Below are 22,817 nucleotides of genomic sequence, written 5' to 3'. Positions count from 1 at the left end.
TCTGTGTCCTCATCTTTTTAAATTATTTTTAATATTTATTTATTGTGGGTCATGGGGTTTGAACTTGGCCTGGACACTGTCCCTGAGATCTCAAAGAAAGACAGAGCTCCAAGCCACCCAGCCCCAGCTCCTTTCTGCACTGTTCTCCTTAAATCTCATGCTTCTGGAACTTTTCTGTTATTTATAAAACTTGTCAGCACTGTCGGCTGTGGGCTCACTTGGTCTTCAGTAAGTGTTGAACAGCTGATGCTTCTTGGGTGGCTGTTAGAGTTTTGAATATGAAGCACTCTCAGGGACTTCTGCATTTCACAGCTTGGTGCCCACTGGAAATGTTGTGTTGAGAGATTGTGCACGAGGAGGTGGGGCCTAAGTAGCGGAAGTGGGTGCCTGGAGGTGGGCTTTTGGTGGTTATATATGGCTCTAGTTCCTGTTCTATCTCTGGTGCCAATGAGATAAAGAAGCCTCTCATGGCAGACTTCTGCTGCTCTGTCCTCAATTAAGTCAATCACCTATTTTGTGGAAGGATAAACTTCCTAAACGTACAAATCATAGTTGGGAAAAATTTTGGATCACTAGTTCAAAGTCCCTCAAATTGGGGTCAGGTGCATACAAAGGTCACAAACTCTTTAAGATTATCTAATCATCTTAATGATTATATGATGATGATATTAGACAGACAGATAATATAGAGATAGATACAGGTGATATAGATAGACACATACAGATATATATACACACATAGCCTTGTTTACTCCTGGAATGCCAGTACTCAGGAAACGGAGGCAGGAGGATCTCAAATTCAAGACACATAAGATCCTATCTGAAAAAAAGAAAGAACCAATCCAGATAAAAAAGATTGTTTTGCTTATATTTGGGGGTTATGTTTATTTGTTTGTTCATTTGTTGTTGTGCAGGTCCTGGAGCTTGAACTTAGGGCCTATGTGTTGTACCTGAACTTGATTCCATAAGGCTAGCACTCTACCACTTCAGTCCCAGCTTTACGTCCAGCTTGCTTTCTTGGTGGTTAATTGGAGATAAGAGTCTCATGGTCTTTCCTGCCTAGAATGGCTTTGATGAGCCATGATCCTCAGATCTCAGCCTCTTGAGTAGTTAGCTTTTCCAGCATGAGCTACTGGTGCCCAGCTTACATTTAATTTTAAATTATTTAGGGTTGTATAGTTGAAAGACACCCCAGTGGTGGTGTTTATAGCATTATTGCCGGAGTAATTAAATGACACTTAGAGAATATCATTCCTTTCCTTTAAAAGGATGCCTTGTATAACTTGTTCAAGTATTGGCAATTTCAATCAACTCTATCCATTTTATGATGGTGGACAAGGCCCTGTAATAGAAGGAAATCTGTGAGTTGCTTAGAACAAAGATTATCTTTTTTTTTTTTTTTAATCTCAAGTGTCCAGAACTCAGCTGCTCAGTATATTGTGATAGAACTCAAGGTCACAGGAAGTTGGTGATAGACCAGAGCTAGATTTTGAACCCACATCCTCTCTAAAATTGTTCCTGGTAGACCTTTTCCATGTCTGCTTGCCCAGATCACCTAACTAAGCACTTTCTGATTTCTCTTTCCCAGACTTCCTCTCTTTTTCCTTCCTCTCTTCTATTTTCTGGACGAGTAATAATTGAAACTACAATTTAAGCCTAGCTTACTCTGCCTGAAATGCTTTATGAACATGAACTTGTGACATGTTTAATTTTATTTCACACATTCTGCTTTGTCTTCAATTGGGTTTGTTAGCCATTTGGTTTTCCAGGTCTTTGTTTGGTGGAAGTTTCAGTACTGAGGCAGCTTTTCATGCTAAGTGGCTGCTAAGTATTCCTGAAAGTTGAGCGCTGAACAAGGCCTTTGTGTGTATTGCTAGGGTCAAGAATTAATGACACTTGGAGAGTCGTTTCCTTGAGAGGTTTTTTTGTTGTTGTTCTTAGAGTTTGATGCTTGGTATATGACTGATAATTTGGTTCTCAAAGCACAGTTTACATGCTAGTAAAAACCTTTGTATTCTTTGCTTTCCTTAGCCAGGTTCCTTGAAAAAGAACAACCTTTCTCTTCTCCCTCATCCATCATTTTTACATAGACACATTTCTGAACTTGAGCTAGGTCTCCAGCACTGAAAACAGGGGCATGGGGGATTGGGAAGGAGGATGGACATATATGTATAAGATGCATATAGGTGCTTATGCACATTATGCACATAAGTGTGTGTAGGTACATCCACATATATACATGCACATAACTATATACATATATGTGTGCATGTAGTATACATACACACATGCACAGGTGTATGTATCTCAGTCTGTTCTTGACTCCTGATGTGGGTTAAAATATAGCTGTTACCATGGTTGCTGCTGTTGGTATATAGAACAGAGAGGAAAAGCTGGTACCATCCAGATAAACGCTTAAACACTTGTTTTACCCATTTTGTTAATCTTTGTTTAAACCATTCTCACATGCTCTTTTCTTTGTTTGTTTTAAGAGTACTGTGTTAATGGTGGATCACTATTAGAATTCCTTAAATTCTTGTAAACCATTCAGCCTCACCAAAAATACATACATCTATTTCCTCCAGGCACTGTCTATTGCTGTACAAGTTTTCATGTTCTTAAACATTCATTGCATGGTAACTTATTATATAAAATTGATTACTTTTTAGTGGGTTCCCAAGATTCTGAGCTGATATTATTACATGTAAATATCAATTTAAAAAATAGTCAGGGTGGCTGGGAATGTTGGCTTAGTGGTAGAGTGCTTGCCTAACATGAAGCCCTGAGTTTGTTTCCACATAAACAGAAAAAGCTGAAAGTGGTGCTGTGGCTCAAATGGTAGAGTGCTAGCTTTGAGCAAAAAAGGCTCAGGGACAATGCCCAGGCCCTGAATTCAAACCCCAGGACTGGAAAAAAAAAAAAAGCTGGGAGCCAAGTGCCAGTGGCTCATGCCTGTAATCCTAGCTATTCAGGAGGAGATCGGATTTCCAGGAGATGTGAGAATCATGGTTTGAAGCCAGCCCAGGCAGAAAAGTTCCCATGAAATTCTTATCTCCAATTAACCACTCAAAAGCCAGATGTAGTGCTATGGCACCAAATGGTAGAGTGCTAGCCTTGAGCATAAGAGCTCAGGGATAGTGCCCAGTCCCTGAGTTCAAGCCCCACAACCAACAGAAAAAAAAAAAAAGGCTGGAGATGGGCTCTGGTGGTTCATGCCTAATCCTAGCTACTCAGGAGGCTGAGATTTGAGGATTATATTTGAAGCTAGCTGGGCAGGATAGTCTGTAAGACTCTTATCTCCACTAAAACTACCAAAAAACCCAGAAATAGAGGGCACTAGCCTTGAACAAAAGAATTTCAGAAACAGTACTCAGTTCCTGAGTTCAAGCCCCAGACCATCACAGAGCATGTTGGTTCATACCTGTGATCCAACTACTCAGGAGTCATGGGTAGGACTGTGGTCTCAGAGCTATCTGGGCAACTTGCCTGGCATGTACAAGGCCCTGGGTCCTATCCCTAGTGCTCCAAACCAGAAAGCTTACAGAGCGGCATTAGTTTTGAACATCCTCCAAACTTCTCAATGTTTTTTCTCCTTTGCTCCATGCCCCACCTCCCCACCCCAGTTATTTTTCTATCCTATATTCAGAGGTAGGAATAGAAGATGGGGTGAAGCTCAGAGGTAGAATATTGCTCTGCTTGCACTAGGCCCTGGGTTCAATCCTAGGTGCTTCCCCCTTTCAAATTACTTACTTCAACTGTTTCAGTTTCCTTAACAATTAAGGTGATAATAGTTCCACCTTCATCTCATTAGGTAAATTGCTTAGAACAGTGACAGCCCAGCAAGACTAAGTAGCTCTTTCTGAGGTGATGGATATTCTAACCATGACAGAGGCTCTGCTGACCTTCATGACTCCATCACTCCACCGGAATAGCAAACTACCAACACACACGATTCTGTTTCTTGAGAACCATTATCAGAAAAAAAGAATCACTAAATACTCATGCAGTTGTCATGGAGAAAAGGAGGGCATACACAGGAAATCTCCCAAGTAATTTGGCAGTTAAGTGGCAGGACCTTATTGTCCCTGTGAAGAAACATGACTCGGGGGTTCTGGATAAGCTGGAGTAGTCCCTATTTTGGTGCCACAGTAGTCAAACTGAGTCAAATATTTGAATGCAGAGTCCCTGGGCATTTTTTTAACCCCAGTCTCATCTCCTTAATTCCAGCTCCTCCACAGTAGGTGTCTCCATATAGAGAGAGAAGTAATTGAGGAAAACTTGGTGAAGTGTACTCTACCAGGGAACACACTAGAACTGCCTCTTGACTGTTGTCTAGAAACTCGCTGAGCTGAGGGTGGCTGGCACAGGCTCTGCCTGTCAATCAGACACAGTTCTTTTTCTGTGCCCGCCCCCTGTCTCTGTTTTCAGGTCCAATTAACAGTGTTCAAGTCTTCTTTGTCCTTGAAGCCTGCAATTTCCACAAACCCAACTTCCAGGTCTACTGATAGTACCCTAAAGATACACATTTGAGTTTTTGCTTCCAAAGCAAAATGCCCTGTGACCTGAAGAGACCAAACTGTTTTATTTCAAACTAGAAAAAACCTGATCAGGAAAGACCTTCTGATACTTTATCAATAATTTACAAGAAAATAGCCATGTTTCCTTCTAGAAGGAGATTGGCACAAATATGTTTTTTATATTAGGCTGCATCAATGGTACTCAAGCAAATTTTCTCTGTTTTTTTATTCTAATAAGCTTCCAGAACCGCATTCTTGCTTGTGACAGGTTGGAGGTTATGTGGGAGTAGTGTTCTATGTCTGAAGTTATAATAGTAGGGGAGATTGTGTTTAGCCATGTGTAAACATCTTATGCGGAAAAACACAATAGGCCCAAGCCAACCAGAAAGTTCCAACTAGAAAGTTATAGAACATTTGAGTTGAAGACTGCAGGAACAACCCATGTTTACTTGCCTCTCTTCTGGGATTATCAGAGAAAGTATGTCACCCTAGTGATTTCCTAAGCTTTTCTACATGTCCAGACTCACAGAAAGCCTGCTTTTCCTTTCTCCAAATTTCTAGACTATGTTTTGTTAGACTTGATATCATACAGAATGTATAATAACCAAGTATTAAAAAATCAGCTAGGCACTGGTGGCTCATGCCTGTAGTCCTAGCTCCTCAGGAGGCTAAGATCTGAGAATCATGGTTCAAAGCCAGCCCAGGGAAGGTAAATCTGTGAGACTCTTTCCTACTCCCTTTTTAAAATTTAATTTAATTATATTGTAAAAGTGATGTACAGAGGAGTTACATTACATAAGCAATGTAATGAGTATATTTCTTGTCAGTGTTATCCTTCCCTTGTTTTCTCCTATTTTCCCTCCCCCCTGACTCCCCTCCCCACCCCAAGTTGTAAAGCTTACTTCCAATATAGTGTTCTGTGAATCCCACTGTTAATTAACCACCAGAAAACCAGAAGTGACCACAATGAGAGGCAGGGCCTTCTGGAAGTGACCAGGTCACAATAGCAGAACACTAAGAGGCCCAGAAATTCTCTCTCCCTCTTTCCTCTGGATAAAGCAAGAAGGCAGCAGTCTGTCACCCAGAAGAGAGCTCACCAGTAATTTGACCATGCTGCCACCTTGGTGTTGGATTTCATCTTTGAGAAACATTGGTGTCTATTTTCTATAAGCTTCCTAGTCTCTGGCATTTTGCTATCGTTTCCCAGATACAGAACAGCTGACACTGTCAACCTGGCAGAAAGGTGAGGTTTCAAGATGAAAATACCAGAGGTTCAGTATCCTCTTCTCACAGCCACATATCAAAAGGCAAATGAAACAAAATGCATTTCTTTTTCATGCTTAACCAAATAAAATGCATTTTATTTTCAATATTTCCATTATATTTTCTGTTGGGTGAGAGAGATTTCATCACCAGGTGTCTCCACAGTGATCTGTGTGAACTTGAGAAAAGTAGTTAGCCATCAGGTTAGTGACTCATTGACATTTGATTTGCACAAATCATATCTAAAACTTTCTACCAAATCTTTATCTCAACTTTTTTTGTCCATAGTGGGTCTTGAATTCAGGGCCTGGGTGTTGTCCCTGAGCCATTTTGCTCAAGGCTAGCACTCTACCATTTCAAGCCACAGGGCCACTTTTGGTTTTTGAATGGCTAATGGATGATAACAGTTTCATGGGGACTTTTCTGTCCAGTTTGGCTTCCAGTCATTATCTTCAGATCTCTGCCTCCTGAGTAGCTAGGATATTGGGTGTGAGCCACCAGCACTTTTCCGTGTGTGTGTGTGTGTGTGTGTGTGTGTGTGTGTGTGTGTGTGTCTGGTCACTGTCCATGAGCTCTTCAGCTCAAGACTACTTCCCTACCCTTTGAGCCACAGCCCTACTTCCCATTTTCTAGTGATTAATTGGAGATAAGAGGCTCATGTTCTTTAGTGCCTGGGCTGGTTTTGAACCTCAGTCCTCAGATCTCAGCCTCCTGAGTAACTAGGATTACAGGTGTGAGCCCCACACCTGGCCATATTTACTTTTTATTTGATAAAGTTTTTTTTATTGTGTTTTTCTGGACGCTCCTTCAGTACCCTTGTTTAGTGGTTTCTTATCTCCTGAGTATATAGTCTATTCTGCTTTTTAAATGTGCCTTTTTCAAAATAAAAATAAACATGGGGCTGAGAGTGCAGCCTAGTGGTAGAGTGATTGCCTAGCAGCATGAAGCCCTGGGTTTGATTCCCTGGTAGCACATACATGGAAAAGGCCAGAAGTGGTGCTATGGCTCAAATGGTAGAGCTCCAACCTTGAAAAAGCCCAAGGACAGTGCTCAGACCCTGAGTTCAAGCCCCAGGACTGAACACATACATACATACATACATACATACATACATACATACATACATACATACGTAAGGTTTGCATTGTGGGTGGCATGCATAGGGAAACTCAGTCACTTTTCATGCTGAATCAACATCAAGAAATATCTGGAGTATCATTTTGGAGATATATGGCAGCTTTTTGGTCCTGCTGTCCTAAAAACAGCAAACAACAACAAAAAGTCCATTTTTCTCTGCATTTTTTCTCTGTGTTTATTCTAGTTGCTCTGTCTCTGTTTTTTTTCCTTTCCATATAATATTAAAAGCTTTTCTCCAATATTATCTTTGGGAGTGAGGAAGAGAAGCCAGTGGAAAGTTCTGAGTGTGTGACAGGCAGGTCAGCCACTGAGCAGGGGCCTGTCAAAACTCCTAGTCTAGTTGGGTACCAGTGTCTCATACCTATCATCCTAGTTACTTGACAGGCTGAAATCTGATGATCAAGATTCCAAGCCAGCCAAGCAGGTAAGTCCCTGAGACTCTTCTCTCCAATTAATCAACAAGAAGCCAGTAGTGGAGCTGTGGCTCAAGTGAACTTTAAACAAAAATGCTAAGGGAAAAAATAAGCTAAGGGACAGCATGAGACCCTGAGTTCAGGGTCCAGTACCAACATGAGAGAGAAAGAGAGAGAGAGAGAGAGAGAGAGAGAGAGAGAGAGAGAGAGAGAGAGAGAGAGAGAGAGAGAGAGAGAGAGAGAGAGAGAATGAATAGGAAAAGTGGTGGGTAAGGGAAGAGGGGGGAGAAATAGAGAAGGAAGGATGGAGGGAGGGAGGGAGGGAGGGAACCCCAGCCCTTATGAAAGCAAGTGAGACCACAAGGACAGGAGTGTGTTTCTGATTCCTATTATTAAAGTGGACCACTCTGTACACAGAGCCATTCTGAACTGTGAGGACCATTAGACTCACTTTAAGTCTTCTGAGGGACGGGGAGCGTGACCTAGTGGTAGAGTGCTTGCCCAGCATGTACAAACACCTGGGCTCCATTCCCCAGAACCACATACACAGAAGCGTCCAGAAGTGGCACTGTAGCTCAAGTGGCAGAGTGCTAGCCTTGAGGAAAAGTGCCCAGGCCCTGAGTTCAAGCTCTAGGACTGGCAAAAAAAAAAAAAAGAAAGAGCTCTGAAGCTGAGTTGTTAGCTGGGTTCCCTCACGGGCTCTCAGTTCCTGTGGCTTAGGGTGGTGAAGCCTGGGGCACACGGAGCTGGCTGTGGAGTACAATACAAAATGATGGAGCTGAAGGCTGGGTGGTGGGTGCTTTAACTGGGGTTTGAAACAAAGTGGAAAATTAATGAGCTGAAGTCAGCCACAGATTACGCACAGAACTCCTCCACCATCTTTGGGTTCTTGGTGGATGAGGTGTGGGCAACTGATGTCCTCTGGAGACCCTGAAACCATCCAGGTAGTCACACGGTCACAAGGAGGGGTCAAATATGATAGGAGTTAGGGCTGTTGAAAGCAGCAAGGAGGGTCATTTCTGGGGGACCTGGAAAATAGTGGGGCACAAAGGAGTTCCCATAGAGCAGTTTTAGGGCTACTGAGTTGGTTTTGGTAGGCAAGAAACCTAGCAGCCCTCAGCCAGAAGGAAGACTGGCCAGGAAGCAGCGGATAGCATTGGTTAGGTATTTCCTATGGAACTAGAGCTTCTGGGTGGCTGTGGGAGAGAATCACCAGCTTAGAAAGTACAATAGAAAAATGGCTCTCACAGGACCTAGCTTGGGAGGCTCTTTGACAGATGTGTTCTTGGAAGAAGGCCTTCTATAAAGAAAAAAAAATGGACTGGTTATCTTCTGGCCAGAGAGTAGTGAAGGGACATAGGAATGCAAGTAGACTTGATTTGTTCCTAGGCTCGGATCTGGGGGGGTGTACTGCAGAGACAGGAGCCTTTGAATAGTCAAGTTTGTAGAAAAACAAACATGGGGGGCTTCTGTGTCTCACTATGTCATTGGCATCCTCTGACTTTCTCTTAAAATGGAGACACACCCTAAATCTCAAGGCTGGGCCCCAACAAGGAAGAGAGGAACTGACAAGGAGTGAAAATAACAGGAATGATGAGATGTGATTCCTCAGAATAGTGACTAAAGGAGAACACCTAGAATAGCGTCCCCCAAAACACAAAGGAAACCAAACTCAGTACTTGAAGTATTAAGAGGTCTCTCTGTCTTTTTCTCTGTTTGCCCATTGGAAGAAGAGAGAGTTGAGAACCTCCTAGGCAGGAAAGCCAGTGAGACTCTTATCTCTAATTAACCAGCAAAGAAAGCTGGAGGTAGAGCTGTGACTCAAGGGGTAGAGTGCTAGCCTTGAGCAAAGGAGTTTGAGGACAGTGTCCAGGCGGTGAGTTGAAGCCCTGGGATCAGTGCAAAATTAACACACACACAGCACACTTCATGCTGGAGGAAGCTTTGACGACTGCTTGCACCTTAGCCTTATTGTTGCTGAGAGTCCAGATTTCTAGAGAAGCACCGAACTAAGGAAAAGAACATGGGGTTTCTAATGTGGCAAATAGGTGCTAGAAGCTAGGTTGTTTGTGGAAGTCCATCTTGCTGCCATTTCTGTCTTCCTCACGACCATAATCTCCTTGGAAGAAGGGATGTATGCCAGAAGTTTCTATTTAGTCAGATGGAATAAGGAAATTGCTAAGATTTATTTTTCTATCTGTTGATTCTTAGTTGCTTCCTACTCAAAAGAAGGTGGCCTCTGTGCGTGCGTGCGTGCGTGCGTGCGTGCGTGTGTGTGTGTGTGTGTGTGTGTTGCCACTGGAGCTTGAAACTCAGGGATTGGGATTGGGCGCTGTCACTTACCTTTTTCCTTCAAGGCTGGTGCTCTGCTGCTTGAATCATACCTCTGTTTCTGCCTTTGTGCTCATTAATTAGAGATGTGAGAGTATCACAGACTTTTCTGCTGAGGCTAGCTTAGAGCTATAATCCTCACATCTCAGCCTCCTGAGCTGCTAGAATTGCAGGCACGAGCCACTGGCTCCTGGCTGGTGGTGCTATATTTTGATCCTTTGTGCTTTTGTACATGAGCTCCAAAGAGCCTGTTACCTATTCCACAGTTTGGGGGAAGGAAGAAAGGGACTCCTAAGTTGAAGATTAGTAGAAGTGGAAGTTGGTAGATTAGTAGAGTTTCGATAGTTTTAAAATGCAAAGAAAAGCTAGCTCAGCCACAGGAGAGGACAAAGAAATAAAGACAAAGAAGCTGGGCTGAGCTAAAATTGTGGAGTTTTTATTCAATAACATTTGAGAGCCATTGAGGAATCATAGAGTGAAGGATATAAGGTGAAATATGGGAACTGGCATCCTGATTATTTCAAGTTGAAATCCTTTGCTGGAACGTCAGAAGGGCCATTGGGACTGTCTTTTTCCTAGTAACAAGCTGTAAAGATTGTTGGGAGAGATGCCTTTGACATTCAAGGCTGAAAAGTAGCCTTGAGCACTAGAAACTTATCACCAGAGCCTGGGGCCACACTAGCTAGCTACACTGGGTCTTCTAATAGCATTCCAGAATTTTCCTGGTTAGCTAAACCAGATATGAATTTTTCCTGTCATGTCTTCACAAATGTACTATCTTTATGTAAAATGTACAGAAGCATCAAACTTTACTCATTTCTTCTGACGTCATTTTCCTCTGAAGACTGATATATATATATATATATAAGATTAATAAACATTTTATGCTTTTTTCTCTTGTATTTACCAGTGGCAAGAAGTAATTGGCTCCAAGGTCCAGCCAAAAGCACACCTGAGAACCAAGAAGGGGTGGATGGGGGGGTTATCTATGCAATGACATGTGTACTAGAAACCCTTGCTAGCTATTGCTGGCTGCCAGTTGCCAGTGATCCTAACTACTTGGGAATCTAACAGAGCAAGGATAGTAATTCATTGCCAGCTCAGAGAAAAATAAGTTTAAGAGACTCCTTCTCAACCGAGAGCTGGACTCAGTGGCATACAGACCTGTCATCTAGAGCACTTTGCATCCATGAGGCCCTGTGTTCACAAGGCAGTACCACTTCACCATTCCACAGAACAAGAGCCTCATCAACCATCAGGTATTAGGACAGCAGTCTAGCTAATGGCAAGGAGCTATGGAGTAAATTAACAGGATGCTTCGATAGAATAAAACTTAGGGGCGGACTCTCTGAATAGAAGAGATAACATTTGGACCCTGAGAAGGTATCTGAGTACAAAAATCATTTCATGGCAGCTAGAATGGCATAGGAACAGGCCTTAGCATGTTGGGAATCTGAGCCTCCTGTGACTGGATGCCACTGAGCCAGGGAACCACTGGAATGTCATGAGATTAGAGAAGGAAGGAAGGGGAAGCCAGGATCACACAGGCCCTAAAGAACTGGGAAGCAAATGAAGTATTTGTGTGTGTGTGTGTGTGTCTGATACTGGGGGTCAAACTCAGGACCTTGCACATGTTAGGCAAGCACTAGTCTGCTGAACTATACCTCATTTGATATTTGCTTTTATGTTGTTGTTTGCTTTTATATTTTTATTTTTTATTGGAGAGGTTATTGTTGCTTTCAAGAGAGTCTGAGCCAAGCAGGTGGCTCACGCCTGTAATTCTAGCTACTCAGGAGACTGAGATCTGAGGATCTCCATTCAAAGCTATCCCAGGCACTAAGATTCTTACCTCCAATTAATCACTAGAAAATGAGAAGTAGGGCTGTGCCACAAGGGATAGGGTGGTAGCCTTGAGCTGAAGAGCTCAGGGACAGTGCCCAGGCCCAGAGTTCAAGCCCCATGACCAACAACAAGAAAAAAGATACAGTTTGACTGGTTTGTCTAGGCTGGCCTCAGTCTCCTGGGCTCAAGTGATCCTCTCACTGTGGTATGTCTAGTAGCTAGGACAACAAATTTGATGCTCTGTGTTTGGCTTGATTGGTATATTTAGCTCATTGACATTTGATGCAATTATTGACATAGTGAATTCAGTTATACTATTTGGTTTTTTGGTTCCAACTGCTTTTCATTCATCTGTTTTTCCTTTACATCTTTATTTTTAGCAAATCAAATACTTGTAATACTTAGTCCCAGTTTCTTATTGGCTTCTTACCTGTATCTCTTGTTGTTTTCATAGTTGCTTTAGGGATTACAATAAGGACTCTTAATTTATCACATTTTATTCAGTTAATATTGTGCCACTTCATGTGAAATCAAGATCTAGATTATGTAATTATGTATTATGTAATTCCATCTACTGCTTTTTTTTTTTTTTTTTTTGGTGCCAGTCCTGGGCTTGAGCTCAGGGCCTGAGCACTGTCCTTGGACTTTCTCAAGGCTAGAGCTCTACCACTTGAGCCTCAACACTGCTTACGGCTTTTTTTCTATGTATGTGGTACCGAGGAATTGAACCTGGGTCTTCGTGCATGCTAGGCAAGCACTCTACCACTAGGCCAAACTCCCAGCCCTCCATCTACTTCTTTTGATCATTTTGCTAGTGGAATCATATATATACTTTGACATATATTACAAACCCAAAAATACATGTTAATTTTTTTAAAGAGCAGCCTTTATACTTAGGTTTTTGCTTGCCATTTATACTTTATACTTGCCAATTTTCTTTTCTTCATTCCTTCCAATTGATCCAAATTTTATATGGCATCATATCCTTTCTACTGTAATACTTCTTCCTTCTTTCCCTCCTTTCTTTTCTCCCTCCTTCCTTCCTTTATTTCTTTTGAAATATCTCCCTCTTCCTTCCTTTCATTTTTTCTTATTTGTAGTATGGGTTCACTGCTGATGAGTTTTGTCAGCAGATGCCTCCTTTCTAAAAGTCCTCTCAGGGCATATCAAACATTTGGCAGAGCTCCCCACTGTTGTCTCACTGTGTACCCATCCTGGACCTCCCAGGCCTGACACTGGCTGCTTTCTAGAATTATTCTTTTTCTTTGATTTCAGTAGTGTTATAAATCACTCTATGAATTAGTACGTGTGGTTTCTTTCTTTTTTAAAAAAATGTATCAGCCTTGGAAAAATCTAGACATCATTTCTTCAAATTATTTTCTGCCTCATTGGCGGTCTCCCACCCTCCAAGATATCAACTACTTGTGTATTAATTTACTTCATATTGTATTATGTGTGACTGAGGGTTTGTTTTTCAAAGTATTTTTTTCTTTTGTCTCCAGAGTGTGTCACTTGTTTTTGTATTTTATGAATGTATATTACTTGTACACACTAATGAGATTCACGGTGGTATTTCCACACCTGCATATACCATCCATGGATAGCTTGCATGATCTGTAATCGCTTCTGAGCTCATCCCGACAGGTTCATGTCAGCAATTGTGCCTTCAAGTTTAAAATTGCCAACTTATTCTTTCTTATCATTTCTGTCTCTCCATTGCGATTCTGTATTGGTTCACTCATTATGAGTATCTTCAAAGCTCTTTAAACACATATGTGACAGCTTTAGGTACTTGTCAGCTACTTCCAGCATCTTGGTCATCTCCTGGCATGTCTCTATGGTGTACTTCCTTCTTCTTCAGTGTGGGGCCTGGTTTCCCTGTTTTCCCATGCCTTGTAACTGGGCCTAGTGGATGATCATCTGTAGAAACTCTGGTTTCTGTTACATTTCTCCAAAGAACATTGAATCCTGGTCTGCAAATTGCTGGTAAAGATCTTCTCCCAGTTGGTTGGCTATCTTTCTAGTTTAGTCTTTGCTGTGCAGAAACTTTAATTTGGTAAAATCCCATTTGTCAAAACTCTTTCCTATCTGCTGTGCCCTTGGGACTCTTCAAAAAATTTCTTATTGTGCCTATGATTTCTAGTGTTTCTCCTACTCCTTCTTGCAATAATTTCAGTTTCAGGTCTGATGTTGAGGCCTTTGAGTTGACACCAGGGCATGGTGAAAAACTGTGATCCATTTTAACTTTCTGCCTTTTCCCAATTCCAGTCATTGAAGAGGCTATCTTTTTTCCTCTGTGTATCTTATCAAATATCAGATAACTGTAAGTATGTGGTTTTACATCACTGATCTTAGTGTCTATTTTTGTGTCAATAAGACAAAGCTGTTTTTGTTATTAAAACTCTGTAGTAGAACTTGAGGCTTGTGAATGTGATAGCATTTTTGTTTTGGTTTGTGCCTAGAATTAATTTAGCTACCCTGAGACTCTTATCTGCAATTAACCACCAGAAAAGCCAGAAAGAGTGTTGTTAGCATGCTAACCTTGAACAAAAAAGCTCAAGGAGGGCCAGGAGTTTGGCCTAGTGGTAGAGTGCTTGCCTAGCATGCATGAAGACCCAGGTTCTATTCCTCAGTACCACATATATAGAACAAAGCTAGAAGTGATGCTAAGGCTCAAGTAGTAGAGCTCTAGCCTTGAGAAAGTCCAAGGATGGTTCTCAGGCCCTGAGCTCAAGCCCAGAACTGGTAAAAAACAAAACAAAACAACAACAACAAGAAAAAACCTCAAGGACTCTGGGCACCTATGGTTTACCCCTGTAATCGTAGCTAAATCTGAGGACTGTGGTTCAAAGCCAACCTGGGCACAAAAGTCCATGAAATTCTTACCTCCAATTAACCACCAGTAAACTGGAAGTGGTACTGTGGCTCAAAGTGGTAGAGAGTTAGCCTTGAGCTGAAGAGCACAGGGACAGTGCCCAGGCTCAGAGTTGAAGTCCTATGACTACTCCTTTCCCTCCACCATAAAAGCTCAAGGATAATGTCCAGCCCTGGGTTCAAGCCATGTGACCAATACAACAAAAAGAGAAAAGAAAAGAAAGGTAGGAAAGAAAGAAGGAAGGAAAGAAAATGGCAACGTGATTTAAGAGTTGCTTTTACTATCTAATTCTAGTTACTTTCCATTTTCTTTACTACTTTATTTTAGTTGATTTTTGTGTGTAACAATTTTGATGGTTTCCATTTTTGTTTTCTTCCTTTTCTCTTTTTAAAAAGTGTTGAGGGCCAGGATAAAGTGCTTGCCTAGTATGCACGAAGAACTGGGTTCAATTCCTTGGTGTCATATGTGGCAGAAAAAGCCGGAAATGATGCTGTGGCTCAAGTGGTAGAGCTCCAGCCTTGAGAAAGCCAAAGGACAGTGCTTAGGCCCTGAGCTCAAGCCCTGGGACTGGCACCCCCCCCCCAAAAAAAAGTGTTAATTCTTATCCAGGCACGGTGGCTCACGCCTGTAATCCTAGCTATTCAGGAGGCTGAGATCTGAGGATCTCGGTTCAAAGCCAGACCAGGCACTAACGTCTAAAGTCCCAGAGACTCTTAACTCCAATTAAATGCAGAAAGCTGGAAGTGGAAGTGGCGCTGTGGCTCAAGGAGTAGGGCAGAAGTCTTGAGCTGAAGAGTTCAGGGGCAGTGTCCAGGCCCAGAGTTCAAGCCCCACGACCGACCCCCAAAAAAGTGTCTGTCGGTTCTTGTCTGATGCTGGTTGGTGGCACAAGCTTGTAATCCTACTATTCAGGAGGCTGAGATCTAAGGATCAAGATTCAAAGCCAGCCTGGACAAACGAAGCTGAGAGACGTATCTTAAATTAGTCATCAAAAAGATGGAAGAGGTGCTATGCTTCCAGTGGTACAGCATCAGCCTCCAGCAAAAACTCCAAGCAAGAGCAGGAGGTCCCGAATTCACACCCCAGTGTGGATACCACACACACACACACACACACACACCAGTATTCACTAATTCTATAAAAATCTTTAAAATTACATCAAGGAGAAAACTTCATCTGACATTAATGTTATTTAATATTGGATACTTTTTATTCATCAAAAAAAAGTAGAGTTCAGATTTTAGAAGACAACCATATGTAAGTAAAAATTGTGTTTTATATTGTATTTATCTATCACTTTATTGATGGAAATTTACATTGTCTTTTTCATTGTTGCCATGATTTAAAATTTTTATGTAGGCAAGAGTGGAAGTCAACATAAAGAATGCAGAGGTTACACTGTTAGGATAAAACATGACCAAGGAGCTGGAAGGAGGCGAGTCAGGGAAACAGTTCCCCATGAAAGAATGGGAAATGGAGAGTAGCCATCCAGAGTTAGGAAGAAAATTCAAGAAACAGATTTGAGAACTCAAAGGCTGAAGACCTTCAGTCCAGTGCCATTGTTTGAATTATGTTTTACAACTTTTATGTGAAGATTGTTGAGAATATAGCCATTCTAAGAGGGACTGTCTTTGGTCCCCTGAGATGTTTTTATCCTTATACGTTGATACATTTTTCTAAGAATCAGTATCACATGCCCAATTCTACCTCTGATTTATGTTTTTTATTTGATTTTTTTTGCTTTATATCTCCAACCATTGTGAAGATAGCTTTAAAATACCTCTATAAGTTCATTTGTTTGAATGGCTCTGATGAAAACTTCTTCGATTTTAGAAGTATCTATTGTTACCTTTCTTTCTTTCTCTGTCTTTTTTTTTTCTACATTGATCTTGAACCTGAAAAGAGTTATAAAATTTTCTTTTAAGTCATTTGACTCTAGTCCTGGATCAGGTCAATATCACCTGAAAAATGAACACTTCTGTTATCCAAAGAATATAAAGAAAATAAACCCCCAGAGAGACAGCATTGACTAGAGATTAGAAGGAGCTGGAAGGATGATAATCCAATTTAATCAGCTGCATTTTTTTTCCTGATCTCTTCCTACCTGAGCTTCTTATGCTAGCTTATCAAGGGTTGATATGACAACCCAGTGTTAATACTTAGTTATTTCACAAAGGCACAGTTTTATTTTCTTAAGCAACTAGGTTTTTTTTTTTGTAATCTACAGTAGACTAACTGGCTCTTTGATCTATTTTGGAGGATGGGACTGAAGGAAAGAATTCTGCTAAGAGACTGATATCATAAATACACAGCCAACTGCCTTTTCTGGCTCATGGGCTGTTAAAGTTCAATTACACTTAGACTATAAACATGGCTATGCTTAAATGACTAGTATTTTTGGTTAAGTCACTAGTTGTTTGTATTGCAATATCCTACATATAATAGGTTTGTTTTTTTTTAATTGCTCTTAAGACTTTTTTTTTTAGTTTTCATGAAATTTATTATACCACCATAGATATAATTTTCTTCTCACCTGTCCTGTTTAGATTTTACTGAGCTTATTGAAGCTGTAAATTTAGGACATTTTCTGTTATTATTCCATCATTGTTCTACTCATTCTCAGGCTCTGACTCATATCAGATTTTTTTATATGGTTCTGTAGGTCATGAAGCCCCTGCTCTAATCTCTTCACTTAACCCTACTTCAAATGTTTTTCTACCTGGTCCTCACATTGAATAATTTCTAGTTATCTGTTGTTATCTTCACATATATATATATATATATATATATATTTTTTTTTTTGCCAGTCCTGAGCTTGAACTCAGGTGCTGAGCACTGTCGTTGGACTTTCTCACGGCTAGAGCTCTATTACTAGGGCCTCAGCACCACTTCTGGCTTTTTTCTATGTATGTGGTCCCAAGGAATTGAACCTGGGCCTTCATGCATGCTAGGCAAGCACTGTACCACTAGGCCAAAGTCCACACACCATCTTCACATATTCATATGTCACCTCCAATAATCTGTGAAATCCTACTATTTTGGTCATTTCCTTTATTCAGCTCGAGAATTTTCATTTGGCTCTTCCTCCCCCCTCATTTTTTGTCTTTCAGCTGGTGTCCCCTATTTGCTTACTAATGATAAACTATTTCATCTTTTGAACATGATTTTAACAACTTACAAAGTTTTTTTTTGCTGGTTTCATCATCTAGGGACTCTTTTTTTTCATATATTTTTTACTGTAATTAATAGAAGGGTTACATTACAGTTGCCAGATGGAAGGTCCATTATTTCACATACATGGATACCCTTTCTCATGTCTTGGTCCCCATTTCCCTCCCCCCCACCCCCACCCTCATCTTGTTTTCCCCCCTTTCCTGTGCAATTTCAAATAACCAGATAAGCATATATACAATATATCAGATAACAAGGTAAAATACTGTAACAATATGAGATAACCAAGGGACAACAAAAAGAGATGAGAGATACCATAGTACATTAAGGACAGCAATCACTCATTATATGGATTTTGTTTCTATATCCTAGAGGTCCTTTCATTTAGCGTCATACTGTATGGCCTTATGTATCTAGGTTTTGCTCAATTGCAAATCTCCGCTAGAAGAGTCCAAGGTTTCTACTGATTATGGCAAATGAGGGAAACCATTGAGCCTAAGTTCCTTTGAGTCTGGCTTACTTCACTTAATGTGATTTTTTCTAAGTCTTTCCATTTTTGTCTTCTTTCTTTTGTCTGGTAATTTTGAATTGTATCTAAGGCAATGTAGAGAATACACTGCAGAAACTCTGGATTCCTTTCTCTTTTCCCAAAGACTCTTGATACTATGCTGGAACAGAGGTTATCTAGTCCTGCCTCAATTGCAAACATCTCTGCATTTGGCAGCAGCTGAAATATTACTTGTTCTTTTTTCCATGCCAGAACTCTAGGATGTGCCTCATGTATGAGCAGAGTGTGAGCAGAATTCTTCAATATAGGGTCTTTTGCAGAATTTGAAGCTACTTTTTTTTAATGCCCTATCAAGTTAGAAAGACTACCAATTTCTCTCTCACTGTCTCTCTCTCTCACACACACTGGTGAAACGAGGCACTCTGCATGAGAGGAGACATGATAGTTCTGGGAAGCCATCGCAAGAGTCATGATGATGCTGGGAATCAGGGCAAGAAACCACTAGACAAGCTTGTGACAGCCCCTAAGAAAAACAAGTATAGGATATCATTTGTGAGCAGCTGATTTTGAGAAGTGAGCTTGGGGCCTACATTCTTGCTGAAAACCAGGTATTTTGCTTCTGTATGCTGCTTCGGTATCTTGCTTAGCTTGTATAATATAGGAGAGTTGGAAAGATTCCATTTAATGGATGAACCCCCTATCTTGGGGTATAAAAATCCCTGCTTGTTGTTACTCAGGACAGCTTCTGGATTCCCGAGGCCTAGGGGTAGTCCTGGCTGATTATCATTCCTTCTTGCTATTAATAAATTTCTTCATAATTAAGATTCGGTTTTGAGTCTGTGGTCTGTTCCTTGGGGTCCTCAACTCACACTGGTACTAGGGCTTGAACTCAAGGCCTTGGGACTGTTCCTTAGCCTCTTCACTCAAGGCTATGCTTCTGCCACTAGAGCCATAGTTCCATTTCTGGCTTTTTGCTACTTAACTGTAGATGAGAGCCACAATCCTCAGATCTCAGCCTTCTGAGTAGTTGGAATTAAAGGCATGAGCACTCAGCCAGAGTTAGTTTTTAATTGTAGGCCAGCTTCCATAGTGGAATTGACTGATTTCTTAATCCAAGTTTTGACTTTATTCAAAGTATTTAATGGGGCTGGGGATATAGGTTAAAAGTAGAGCACTTGGCTAACAAAAACAAAAACAACAACACCAAACAAAACTATTAAACAATGCTTTAAGATGTGTAGTTAAACATTTAACTAGGAAAAATACTCTTCTAAGCTAGGTGCTGGTGGCTTATATCTGTAATCCTAGCTATTCTGGAGGCTGAGATCTGAGGATCGTAGTTTGAAGCTATGGGGGCAAGAATCTTATTTCCAATTGACCTCCAGAAAACTGGCTCAAAGTGGTGGAGCACTAGTCTTGAGCAACAACAACAAAAACAGGAAACGGCACCCAGGCTTTGAGTTCGAGCACTACAACCTAGGAAAGAAAGAAGAAAGAGAGAAAGAAAGAAAGAAAGGAAGAAAGAAAGAAAGAAAGAAAGAAAGAAAGAAAGAAAGAAAGAGAAAAAGAAAAGAAAGATTTCTTCCCAGAAAAAATTTTTTTTCTCTCATTAAAAATGGACAGATTTGGGGCCAGGAGTTTGGCCTAGTGGTAAATGCTTGCCTAGCATGAACGAAGACTTGGGTTCAATTCCTCAGTACCACATACACAGAAAAAAGATAGAAGTGGTGGGTGGCTCAAGTGGTAGAGCTTTGGCCTATCAAGGACAGTGCCAGACCCTGAGTTCAGGACTGACAAAAAAAAAAAAAAAGGACAGATTTGCATTCATTTCCCCATATTCCTTTCTCTAACCAAGTATAGGACAACAGTTAGCTAATGTACTTAAGATAATGTGAATATATATTCAAATTTGTAGCTGTCCATTTTTCCAGGTAGCTATGCCTGGGTGGTAAGATTGAGCCTTCCCATCCAGCAGCCTTTAGCAAGGTAATCTGACTTTTTTTACATATACATCCTGAAAGCTAATACATGGAAGTCAGTCTGTAATTACAAGGTTATTGAAAATAGAGATTTGTGATTTGGCAAATTGCCACCTGTTGGTACCTGGGACACAGTAAAGACCCTTCCCAGCCCTTTGTCTCTAGGTGGGTCTGGTTTACTCAAGGCCTCTGTTTTCCCAGGCTGCCTGGGTTCACATTACACTGCCTGAGAGGGGTGTGTGGCCCCATTCAGACCTCAACATTGTTTGGGAATTTCATCTAAAAATGATACATCTTACTGACTGTGGAGTACTTTAAAGCCAATCATCCTGAGTTACAAGTTTAACTGCAGCTCACCTCATTATAAAAGCTCCAGGTGCTCACAACCTCTGGGTCAAGATTTGAACAAGAGGAAATAAGAGTTCTTTGTGTAAAGTGAATAAAAGCTAGGGGACAACACACTGCCATCCTTAAAAGTTCTTAATAGCCCAAGAAATGCAAAGCTCTGAAATTGGAGACTGGTAATTTACAACAGATTTAAGAGTACACTTATAATAAGTGCTGACTGAATACCCACTGTTTTGACAGCATTTGCCTCAGATGCTAAGGGGATAAAGTGGGGCCAGGGCTCAGAACTGTCATTACCTTGTAAAAAGTTCCCTCAGGCTTGTGCCTCTGCTTTTCCTGTTTAGTGGTTAATCCACTCACTTAAAACATTATGAAGAACTGAACATTGAGGCAAACTTGCGTTCTTATTTACTGGTACTTATAAAGGAAATGCACATTTAACACTATATATATGCATATGTACAAATATATATTTCAACCTTTAATTATAATTATGAAATGTATCAGATACAAAGAAAACCCCAAAGAAACTAAAATTACAAAGAATATCCATGTACCCATATTGACCACATTGGCCAATATTCTATCTTTACTACATAGTCTTTATTTTTAAAGAAAATATTCCTTATTCAAAGGCTTCATTGCCATCTCCTTCACTCCCCAGAGCTTAACTTCTACCTCATTGTGCTTGTGTTTTGCATAGGGAATATTTTTTACAGATGTTTGCAATATCCTACCTCCCTTCCTTCCTGCCTTCCTGTCTTCTGCCTTCCATGAGGTATGTGAAACTGTCAAATTATTAGAATCAAATCGAATAGTAGCCAGGGGGCTAGAAGAAGGAGAAAGTGAGAAGTTAGTATCAACCTAAACTTTCAGTGAGCCAAGACATGTAAATTCTAAAGGATGTGTACTGCAATATGATGCTCTTTCAAATTTGCTAGGAGGATAGCAAATACTTTTACCAACCACAGTAAAATAAAATTACAAAGACACACATAAGATAATATGTTAGTTGTAACCCACTAAATTGAGGTTTGTAAGGTTTGAACCTGCAGTGGGATTAACTGATAGGTTTTATCAGTTAGTGAACAATTTCTTCCACTAATGGTGTGTGAGTGACTCCTCTTACCAACTCTTGGTCTCACCAAATTTTAGAGGTTTGCCCATTAGAGCAAAACTGTATCATCTTGTTTTACTGTGGGGTTTTTTTTTTTTTTGGCATAATAAAAAAGTCTACCTTTTCCAAAAATTATCCTTTCAAAAACATGTAAATTATTTTGATGCCCCCACAGGACTGAATTTTCTTATCAGAACCTTTCCTAGGCAAAGTGATTTTAGCTTCTTTATTTTATGTGAATAGCAAAAACAAATGTTTCTCTATGCATTAACTACTTCTATGAGACAGTGCCTGAAAGTTAATTTTAGTTCATCGTTCATTTGTTTCTACATCCAGCAAGTATTTGTTGAGGAGCAGTGAGACTAACAGCCAGTTCTGGGATCCTTCCCTTCAGATCAGAGAGTTCTTTGTCTCTAGCTCGGGTTGCAGGGGCGGCACCATGGTTGTGTGCATTATTTACTTACAAGTTTTTGCAGTCCCTATATCCAGAAACTCTTCTAGGCACGCCCTCTTCATTCTCAAGGAATTATTCCCCAGAGAAAAGTTTTCAAACACGAAGAAATGTTTTCACTTCAGGCATTTGTTGTAAATATAATATCACAATCAAGGTCTTTTAAAGCAACCCGATTTCTTCTTTAAAAAGGTAAATGTTTTGCTAAACACACACACACACACCCCTACCCCTTCACTTTACTCCGTCCTCATGCCAGATTTGATTAAAAGGACTATGAAACAATAGCTCTAATTCAGATAACTCCCAGTTCTGATGATAAAGTATCACCAAATCACTTTACTACAATCTCCACTTTCATCTCCAGCAGATGATCCCCAAAGCCATTAAAAATAAAAAATCTTGCAGTGGCTGCTCTTTAAAGCCCGCCGGGGTGTTGGCTCCGTCATTTGTACCGTGCATTTGGCAAGGATTTTATCATTTCAGAGAACGCCTCAGTTGCCAGATCAGATGCACCCAGTGACCCTAAAATCTGCACATAAAGGAGGTGCTCCACCCACAATCTGGGGCAGTTGTCTGTTTTTAACAGGGGCCAAGCGAGGCCCTCCAGGACCCCGGCCCAGGAATTCACGCCCATCAGCCTGCTAGCCCGGGGCAGGAGGAAGCGGTTTCGCGCCACTCGCTGAGGACTGCACAGCTCTGTAGACGGGCCGACCGTCGAGGCCTTCCGAGAGCTGCGTTCTAAGAGAGCCTGTAGACGCTCTTACTCTGGGCTCCGAACGTAAACGCACACACGGCGGCGGTTTTCTTTCTCCATGCCCATCCTGTCCTCCGCGGGGCCCAGCTGTTACCTCAGCTTTCAGGA

At 41.0% G+C, this 22,817-nt stretch overlaps 1 protein-coding gene across 1 annotated transcript in view; it reads left to right on the top strand.

Annotated features, from left to right (window-relative positions):
* The window catches only part of LOC150056198 (cell division cycle-associated protein 7-like), a 196,897-nt gene that overhangs the window by 160,185 nt on the left and 13,895 nt on the right, over positions 1-22,817 (top strand). The gene's annotated exons all lie outside the window — the stretch shown is intronic.

This window comes from Megascapheus bottae, chromosome 12, assembly GCF_031878675.1.
Source record: "Megascapheus bottae isolate mThoBot1 chromosome 12, mThoBot2.hap1, whole genome shotgun sequence".
Classification (NCBI taxonomy): domain Eukaryota; kingdom Metazoa; phylum Chordata; class Mammalia; order Rodentia; family Geomyidae; genus Megascapheus; species Megascapheus bottae.
The sequence above is the reverse complement of the archived record's forward strand: the minus strand, read 5'-3'. Positions and strand labels throughout refer to the sequence as shown.